This window comes from Chinchilla lanigera, unplaced genomic scaffold (assembly GCF_000276665.1).
Source record: "Chinchilla lanigera isolate Chin_1 unplaced genomic scaffold, ChiLan1.0 scaffold00001, whole genome shotgun sequence".
Taxonomy (NCBI): domain Eukaryota; kingdom Metazoa; phylum Chordata; class Mammalia; order Rodentia; family Chinchillidae; genus Chinchilla; species Chinchilla lanigera.
Window position 1 is genome coordinate 28,420,209 of NW_004955402.1, and position 10,524 is coordinate 28,430,732.

Consider the following 10,524-nt stretch of genomic DNA (forward strand, 5'->3'; position numbering starts at 1 on the left):
TTTGAAATGAGGTCTTGGGTCTTGCTTTGTCATGCAGGTTGGCCATGAATTCACTATATAGCCCAGACTGGCCTCAAACTCACAGAAATCTTCCTGCCTCAGTCTCCCAAGTGTTGGAATTATAGGTGTACTCCACCATGCCCAACCTTTTGAGTATTAATGAGTATAATAATTGATGGATGAAAATACAAATAAATGAACGAATTTTTTTTACCTTGCTAGCGAGGCATTGAATTGAATTTGAAGACATGCAGTAGTAGCCATTTTATCTTTTAATATTGCCTCTCCTGTATTCTCTAAATTACCCCTATCAAGGAGTCTGATGAAATATCTGCAGACCTCCTTGTTGCACCATCCATGTCTATGAAGTTCCTTCACATTTTCCTTCTGTCTTTCTTTTCTGCAGTTTGGATAGTGTTTTGAGTTCTATCTGGTAGTTCCCTGATTTTCTGTTCGGATTATACTTTAGTTATCATACTTTTTATCTGTGGATATCTTATTTGATTCTTTCAAAGAGAAACTCTTCATAGTTTCTTTTTCCTAAATATTTTAAAGTACTTAGTTATATCTCTAACCAGATAAAACAAGATTGCAGAGTTTTTCTTCACATGAACATGAATATAGGCCATCTTTTCCAGAGTCAAGGAACAAATTAAATTATGAACCAAGGCACCATGTGTTTTAGCAATATGTGACAATTGTATTCATTTTGGGGAACCAGCACATATACATATATACACAGCCTGAGTTCAAATTCTTAACCATTTTAACACTAAAGACTATGTTTTCTGATTCTCACCAGACATCCCAGTTTTTAAGCTGCTTTAGTTTTCAAGTTTATTTATCCGCGTTTTTTAAAAAAAATTTTTTTCTTATCCAAAATCAAACTCACAACCTTGCACCTGCTAGGCAGGTGCCTTGCCACTGAGATATATCACCGACCCTGTTCATCTACTTATGTTAGTCTACTCACAGATTTACCAATAGAGTAACACTTTCCTTCTGCAGCATTTCTGAATTTTTTAGGGACATTCTTACTTCAAGGATCCTCAAAAGTATAACTACTTTCAAGAACACTGTGTTGATTACCAATGGCAGCGTTTCTTTCTTTTGTCTCTAAACTCTCACAGCCTTTGGATTGCAACTCTCCTGCTTACCCTCCTGATGCTTCAGGTAGAGATCAGTATATACTGGCATCGGTGGAGGATAAACACATCAAGGACAAAGACAAAGTTTTCTCTCTCTCCCCTTCCTGACAGCAATGACTGGTAAATCCTAAAGAGAAATGTTATGTTAAGGAATGATATAAAAATGAACAACGTCAAAGTAAAGGGCTTTTGCTATAAACTGAGATGATCAAGAGAGCTATAAATATGAGATTGAGCTTTTTTCAGGATCCCCTGTGGTCATCTGTTCAGTTTCCCTATTTGTAGGGCTTCTCCGTAGGACTTGGAAGTTCCCCTAGTATACTTGCAGTCTAGTGCACTGAAAGTCCAGTAGTCACCTGAAATCAGCACATTGTGGAAAGATCTGCTTGAGATCTATTTGAGGGCCCAGTACAGCTGCAGAACATTTTATGGGCCCATTTTATACTGTGGGGTTTCTCATTTTCAAAAAGGCTCATTAAAAATCTTATTAAAGTATTGGGGCTGGGGCTATAGTTCAGTGGCACAGCATCTGCCAGGCTCTTAAGTCTGATACACACACACACACACACACACACACACACACACACACAGACAACAAATGTATTAAATACCTACAAGGTGATTGTGTGGCTGCAGTTAAAATACTCTCCTAGGATAGGACTGTTCCCACCTTCACAGAGCAGATTTTGTTTTTTGCTCTCTCCAAATGTAACTAAGTTTTAACTTTGCCCTTTTCGGGAAAAAATTGTTCTCAGACTAATGAGTAGTATTTGTGAAGAAGATGATTGACGTACTAGAGAGAAAATCACTACTTTGCATGAATCTGGTAACATCTCTCCTCTTCAGGGCACTGGGTTCAGAGGGGTGACTGTGGCCTTTGTATACATCTGAGCAGAGGCATTTTTGGGGACTTTCCCAAGGCTTCCAGAACCTTGTTTGAGTCTGTATTGAATCAACAGCAGAGCAGGAGACAAGTAAGGGAATGTGTCAAAATGCAGACAAACCTCTGGATATTTCTCCAAGCCAAGGCACAGGGGACATTCCAAGCACATTCCTGTCTTGGGATCTTTGCATCTGCTCACTTGATTTTTTTTTTCTTTTCATTTTCTTCTCATTTCCAAGTTATTTTCCTTTAGTTATCTGCAGGTTCACTTTCTTGTTTCATTCTATAATCTGTTCTGAGGGGATTTTATTAGTGAGGGTTTTTTAGTTACCCAAAATAAATTTGTATCTTGTTTCCCAACCTACTCCTGATGCAGAGTTCCATACCTTAGCTCATCTGTCCTGCTTCATTTTGCTCCTGGCACTTGGAATGATACATTGCTACTTGGTTTGTTTTTCCCTTTATTTGCTTGTTTTTCCTATTTGTGTCCATCCATTAGAAGCTAAGCTGCAGTAGAGCAGGGCCTTAGTTTTTCTCATTGCAGTATCCTTTAATTTTAGAACAATGCCTGACACATAGTAGACACTGAATTTAAATGAAGGTCACTCTAGAATGATATAGCTGGTGTTCAAAGAGGTCTCTGAAAAAATTAAACACAACCCTGTCTCTCCACAGTGGGGAAAAATTGAAGAACAGCTTGATGCTGTGAACTCTAATGAAATCAGGTGATTGCTAGTCTACCTGGGGCCTAACCTGCTTGTCAAGACTTTAGAACATGTTCTAAGCCACATGGCTATCCCAACTCCATATGAGCAGCTTTTTCACATTTTAAATGCTTCTGCAAGAAAATAAAAAGGAGAAAGAGCCAAGCTCTTTTAGAGAGCACAGAATCAAGGTGGGTGTCAGGGGATTTGTTCATTTGCCAAGGTAAAGAGCAACTTCCACATTATTGAGAACCCATACATAAACCTTCTGTGTCTACTCAGTGTATTTAACATATACATTGTTGTTGTAGCCAAAGCAATTGAGCAAGCAGAAAACATACTGAGAAATCAATATCCCTCACCACTTAATAATGACATATCATTTTGTAAAACGCAATGCCACAGCATGGCGGCAGCTGATGCAGTTTGTTCTTCATGGTGACATTCTGTGCAGTATAAGGACACATCATGCTTAGCTAGCAGATGCTCCTTAAGTCCTTCCTAGCGGGTTTATAGACAGTTTGTCGGAAAACACACCCTGTTCTGAACAGCTCAACAGGATCTACTCGCACAGGATAGTGTGATGTTTACTGTCAATTTAATGGATCGCGTTTTATTTGGTGCTGGCATCGAGTTAAACGCAATCTTCTCAGCCCCAGTGATGGTCTCTGTGATGCTTGTCATCGTGTAACCCTGCACAAATTCCCTCTTTCCTCTTTGGATTTGCTAGGGCCATTTCTGTGTCCATCATTTCTTCTGGGCACCAACTCGTGCATTTTCTGTCTTTCTCAACACATTCAAGCTCCCATTTGGCAAGCGTTGTCCTCAGACTGACTCATAAGCCCTTTACTTTGCTGTTTCTTCTTTTACTCACAGATTCCAAAGCAACTGTAGTCCTAGTAGATCCTCCCTACAAACGTACTTGTTAATGTTCTTTTGCTTCCACTCCCATGTTTCCTGTACATGGTGAGGAACATTAAAGGAAATGTACAAGACACTGTCCCCTCAAAGAGTTACAAGCTCCTATATGGGAAGTCTAGTATTTATCAATCATTAAAAAGACAGTTACAGTCATGGCTAATTGCACAGCACTAATAACGCTTCTCTCTGTTATGCATGTGACTGCCTACTGTACAGTGGGAAAAACACAAACTTTTAAATCCTGGATTAAACTTCTTTCCTGTACAGAGTTTAAAAAGTAAGTTAACCTGACAAATGCGCAATTTCTACTTTAGCTATTGTGGAACTAAAGGGGCAAAGTAGGGCTGTATATCATACAGCCTGGAGCCCATTGACCCTGGTTACTACTGTACCTCTACTTAGATCCTAGATTCCCTCAAGGAAGGAACCCCCAGAAGTTTTGCCCAATTCTTGTTTTTGCTGGACATGGCAAGAAAATCATGATAAAGAAGAAAATGACTGCCAATCAAAAAATTCTAATGGGCACTGGGAGATCCCTTATCCTGACAAATATTCTCTTTCATTTGATTTTTGAAACTACAACCTTAGTGACTGATTCCTTTGATCTGAGCACTTGCTTCTTAATGAGGATGTGTTTTTTCAAATCAATGTGTGTGTGAGACTCTTCTACCCATTATGCAGGTGGATCTACCCATGGGCTAAGACTTTGTACCTGCAGAGACCTGGAAGTGAAGGTGGGAGTGGGAGGAGTCAGAAAAGCCAGGAAAAGAAAATCACTTCTGCTAAAACAGTCTATCTTTTCTTAATTCACAATTTTGCTCAAAACTGTTATGACATGTAGGAATTGTTTAGAAGACCTCATGCCCAGCCTTATGCCCATTTGCCAGGCTGAGCAAGGAAAAAATACACTTGTATGTACTCTTGGTGTGTTATCTCTGTTACCAGAACACTTATCATTTAATGTAATTGCTTTTCATAGAGACAGTTTAGTAGTTCTTTAAATTTTGGAAATGTCAGCCTTGCTTAGATGGATTTCATAATCGAGACATGACAGAAGCACTCCCAGAATATTTACTGGGAGTTTGCCTCAGAAAATAGCTGGCTCTTCTCAAAGCAATGTGTGCAAATGATCCAAAGCCAATTGGGCTTCCTCCCAGGGAAGGTGTGGGCGTAACGCAGCATGAAGGATGATGCAGCTCCATCTTGTGTAAAACCAGGACATCAAAAGGGCCTGATGATTTGATACCAGGCAAACTCCTGTCAGTCCTGATGATTAAATTAAAATGTGGGGCCACATCATGGCTCATGGTGAAATGACTTATTTTGTTGCTTCTGTCATTTTCTGCAAGGTGCTAAAGTGGGGGGTGGAAATGGGACACAACTTTTGAAAAGGAAAACATGAATATTTGTTTCTTCTAGTATCAAAGTTTCATTGCAAATTTCACAAGAACAGGGATCATCCCACCCAAACCAGAAGCAAATTATCATCTTTAGAAAAACTCCAGTAGGGAAAGAGCTCAGATTACAGCAGCCTTTTAAACATGCCCTTTCTCCATCTTCAGCTGTTGCTGTTGCTGCTGCTTGCTGCCTCTGCCTGCCATGCCAAAAACTGTTTGTCCTCTGTGATGCTTCTCTACCAGACCACCCTGCCTTGGAACAAGTCAACTATGTACTAAAACCTCTACAAACTGGGAAATGAAATAAACTTTTCTTCCTTTAGCCTTGGATGTTGGGTAGCTTGTTTTTGCAATAAGAAAGTAAGATAGCAAGTTATTATGCCCCATTGGCTTACTTGTGTCATCTATAAATTTTGGAGGGAAATACTTTTTCCATTGAGCGGCTTAGAGAATATGAGTAGATTTAGTGGACATTTGCCATATGTGGAGGCTGTCAACAACTTTTAAAACACCATCACTATGTTCATATCTGGTCTTCATGGAAACAGAAGCAGAAGCTCAACCACTTATGTGCACTTGTAGACTGTCAGTGGTTGTAACATCAAGGATTCATTTTGTTGCTTATAGTATTTATGTTTCCTCATAGTTATTCCTGTTGACCATCCATCTGGCCAATTTAATCTACTCTCTTTTAAGCCTTAGTTGAGTTATACTTTTCAGTCCCCTTGTTTGTGTGTGTGCACATGTGTGTATGCATGTGTGTGTGCATGTGTGTTGATGTTTCTTTCCTGAGCCCTAAACACAGTCCATTTTTATTTATATGAAAGATAGCATGGTTTTGGCTGACTCTTCTACTGGACTCTGCCAAAAAAGATCTTGAAGTATGTATGTGGATTTGTCAGTTTCAGTTTTCATTTTCCTTGTAACTCCCCTATAATTTTGGTCTTCTGTCCCACCCCTGGTTACTAAAGTTTTGAGGATTGTTTATTCTGAGAATGATTACCTAGTTTTCTCATTCTAATTTGGATTCTTGGATTCATCATTTCACTAATATTTGCTTGCTTGTTTTATAGCGCTAGTGCCAGACAGTTTCAATTCCCTAGTTTCCATCTGCACAGACTTTAATCTCTAATTGGGGAAAAATCATCTGTTTTTCCTAGGAGCCCCTTGATTCAAGCCTACAGTAGTAAGCTTGACAGGAAATGTGCCTGTGGAGACTTCCCCAATAATGAAAATAGTTTATATCTTACTCTTGTGTGAGACAGATGCCTCCCTGATCACCAGCTTGGCAGCACTCAAGATGGTCCAGGAACCAGATGATTCCATTTTACTACTTATTCACGTGCCATGAGCTCTGTGAGGGCACACAGGAAATGTGCATGATCATCATCTCATACTTCAAGAGCTCATGGTTTCAAAGAAGAGACACACAATGAAACTAATGTGGCAGTGATAGCAATAACACACAGGAGGGAAATTTTGCCCAGGTCCAGTGTGCAAAGGTGGGTAGATGTCAGTAAAGACTTTCTGGAGATAATTTTGAATAGAGTCTTAAAAGCAAATGCAATTTGTTTTTGTTATTTTGCTTTTGTTCTCTTTAATATAAAATTTTTATATTATATCTTTTAATATAAAATTTTATATTATTATAAATAAAATCTCTTTTTTCTCTTTAATATAAAATTTAATATAAAATCTAAACAAAAAGAAATTTAAAGAAAGCAAATGCTCATTTTCCCAGGGGAAAAGGGAGACAAGTTCAGCCTTGAATCACTGGGAATTCCAGATGTAGAGGCATGGTGCCACTGGTGGGGTAAGGATATTACCTTATCCTTAGCACTGTCAGTGCTGAGGGAAAAAGCAAAGGATAACGATGGTCATAAAAGTTGAGGTGTTATTAGGGAGGTCTTGTTTCTGATTGTCTGCACTAAAGCTGACTATAACTGTAGCCCAGGATAGCAAGGTCAAGAGAAGCAAGCCTGTGTAAGGACAAGGTTACATGGAGGCAGTCATAGCTCAAGGCTGAGCCTACTGGAAAGAGCTTCTTTTCTGGTCTCAGGTGCCTCTCTGAGCCTACCTTGGTCTTATGTCTTCTTTACCCTAACAGATGTGCTTTCCTTCTTCTCTGAGGTGAAGTGATGCTAGGGATTGCCCACAGCAAGGATATAGCCTGATGATGTGGTTTTATATTTCTCTTTTCTGGATAGTTTGTCTCCCATATTTTTTTACAACGAAGATGTGAATTTTCCTCCTCATTCCTGAGACTTAGGGAAGTTCCATTTCTTATATCACCCACTTTTCCTATAGTCAGTACTACAGTGAAATCTTCACAGCCGAGACAGTCATCAATTCTTTCCAGTGACTCCTATGACTTGTTTGAGGGCCCCTTAATATGTTATATATTATTCCCATCTAGAGGTCTCTCTACAATTCATAGAATATTTTGGACTTTTACATTTTGGTATCATCTGGGGAATCACATTTAATCCTTGGATTTTTCAAGCCTATCAGAGTAAAAATTAACTTTGCAATTAGAAGTGTGCTTTGACACTTGAATGGGTTTTCGTTGCAGGAATGCCTTTGCAAAGAGATCTAACTCATTACGATTGATAGATGGGGAGGAGCTTCTGAGCGAGTTACTTCTGTTAAAAGTTAATGGAAGAACATCCATGTTCAGGAAGTCACTGTGGGCTGGTAATTAGGGTAATCAGATGCTGCAAAGTAGGTGAGCTGTGAACAAGTGAACTGAATGACAGCAGGAGACAGTATGTGGCCTCAATATTTATACTGTATAACCATGATCACCAAAGCTCTTTCTTCTATTTTAAAACAGAAGTAACTATCATCTGTGGATAAAATTGGACTTAACAGCAGACCATTGCATACTCATGATTTTCTGAACTGCATTTATTCACAGAATAATGAGTGAAATAAATATGGCCAATATACATGTATAGATATTTTGTTTTTTCTTTGATACTTTTTGCAAAGCAGATGACAGAACAACCCTTGTAAAATAGATTATCCTTGCAGGGAAAATACCAACACAATCCCTCAACCCCATTCCCTCTTCTCTAGCTTAGCATTTATCAACTTTCTTCCTGATAGTTTTTCTCATTTGTTCCAGATTCCTTAGATGGTAGAGCTGGAAAGATTATTTAGTACTGGCATTTTGGTGGCATTTTAAATAATGGGTTCACAGTACATGTCAGTATATTACATAATGGTTGTAACTTGGAAGCAGGCAAAGGCAAATGTCAACCCCTAACTTGTGTGATAGCTCAGCTAAAAGAACTTTGTGTCTAAACAGCTTCTAAAAAGCAGAAATGATATTGTCATTCTCCTATATTTCTGGGATCCAGAATTACTTGTGTAAATGTTAATCATCACCACATAGTTCAAAGTTTCCTTACTACGTTCTCCTTTCTGCACTGTTTTGCACAACACTCTTAGGTATCTCCACACAGTAAGAAGGAAAAATGTGCCATGTCTCACTTTACCATCGTTGACTCACTGCAGTTTTAAGCCTGAACACAACTATAGTTATTGCATCAACCTCACATATGAAAATCTAAAGCCAGGATGCTTAATAACTTGCCCAAGGCTAGATTTCCAGGTTATGTCTGAATTAGGATTCAAGCCCAGTTCTTATGGACAAAGTGCCCTACGGTAGCGTTTTAGCTTCTGCTATATGTTTTAACTGATCTTTCTTAATTAATTGAGGTTGGTATGCAACGATTACATCTAATTCAATGATTCTATGCCAGCCATAGAATTCTGTTAGTGTGTCGTACTGAATTTTCTGAATGTAATCCAGTGTTTTCTCTATGCCCAGTCTCCTAGATATTTTATCTTTTAAGAAGTGAGTGTACTATACATTCTTATTATGTTTGTTTCCTTTGGAGGGAAAGACAAATGCAAAGTAGGTTTTGAGTTCTGCCTGTTCTCTGTCCTCTGCCCATTGCTTGATCCTGAGTTGCTGTTGACCTCTGTGCTTATAGTATTCACAGGTCTTACAACCTAAGTTTTAAGTACTTCCTCATTTACATTTGCCTTGGCAAGTCTTCCGAAGTTCACATCTAGACAAAAGAATAAAGCAGCCTCGGTAATGCCTGGTATCAGAGTAATTTATTTAAAAACATACTTCCTAAGCCGAGATTCCACTCTTTCCCTAGAGGACCTCCTGAATTAAGACATATTTCTTAATCTGCTAAGTATATGTGTGTTGACACAGGATTGACAAAAATATTGTAGATTATAGAATGCATTTAGTTTAATCATTATATTTATCCTTCTTGTTTGAAACACAGGTTGAAAAATATTTCTCACAAAAAGACTTTCATGCTCAAGGCATTTTCTGGGTATTTTTCTTAGAATATAGTTGACTATTGTGAAACATAGAAGTTTGCCTGTGGGATTAGGGCTAATGGAAATTCACAGAGCTATTTATGGAGAAAAACTCCATAAGATCTGTTTAGACCAATCTTGAATACATATTTAGCTTTTTAAATCTTTGACAATAGTAAACTGTTCTTTGGTGAAAGTCAATCTTGCTATTCTCAAAAAGCTTATTATTAAAACATAGCTAAATACAGCCATATATTCACCATCTGTTTGAAGATGGAACATTACTAATATGTTTACAAACTACCTTACACACTCTTTGTCATTAGTAAATATTTTAGAAATACAAATATAACGTTTGATTGCTTTCATTAAAAAATATTGGGGGACAATATGGCTTTCTGCTTAGTCAGCATTTGGTATGATGAATCAACAAGAAAAATATTTAAATTTTCTTTTGTTAGCTGATGTGCAGGTATCTACAATTTTTGGGAAACAGCCAAACTCATTAAGTATCCTCATATACACTTGAGTAGTTGTGTGGTGTGAATCCACCCATTTGATGGCCAGGTATTAGTTTGAATGAAAATTCTAGCCAAACCATCTGTATGTTTTGTGAAAACCAAAAAATATTCTGAATAAGAAATTACATTTTTTTGGCATTTGGTATTCAAGAAGAACATTTTAATCAACTGAATATCTGCTTAATCAGAATTTACTAAATTATACTTAAATTGCTGCTCTCGAGATAGGACATAATGGAACAAACACCTCTAAAATTCTGTGAAATATCAGTGACAACATGATCAACAATTTGAAGATTTCTCAAGGATTTAGGATTAGTCTTCTAAATGTAAATTTTACCTAGAATTTTAGAAACGTGGAAAGATGTGGGAGCTAGATTACATTTATATATTCTAGTGGATAGCCAGGAAGTTGCTTTTTCTCCCAATAAATACCTCAGATCATGTTTGTGACTCCATTCACAAGAATATTTGAAGTTTTAGGTCAAGCAAATAAAATGTGAGAAAAATTCAGCTCTACCTTAAGATTTAAGTGGACTATAATTAGATATACTTTATCAGAATATGAAGAATTGTCTTTGATGGTCATGGATACTTATATGA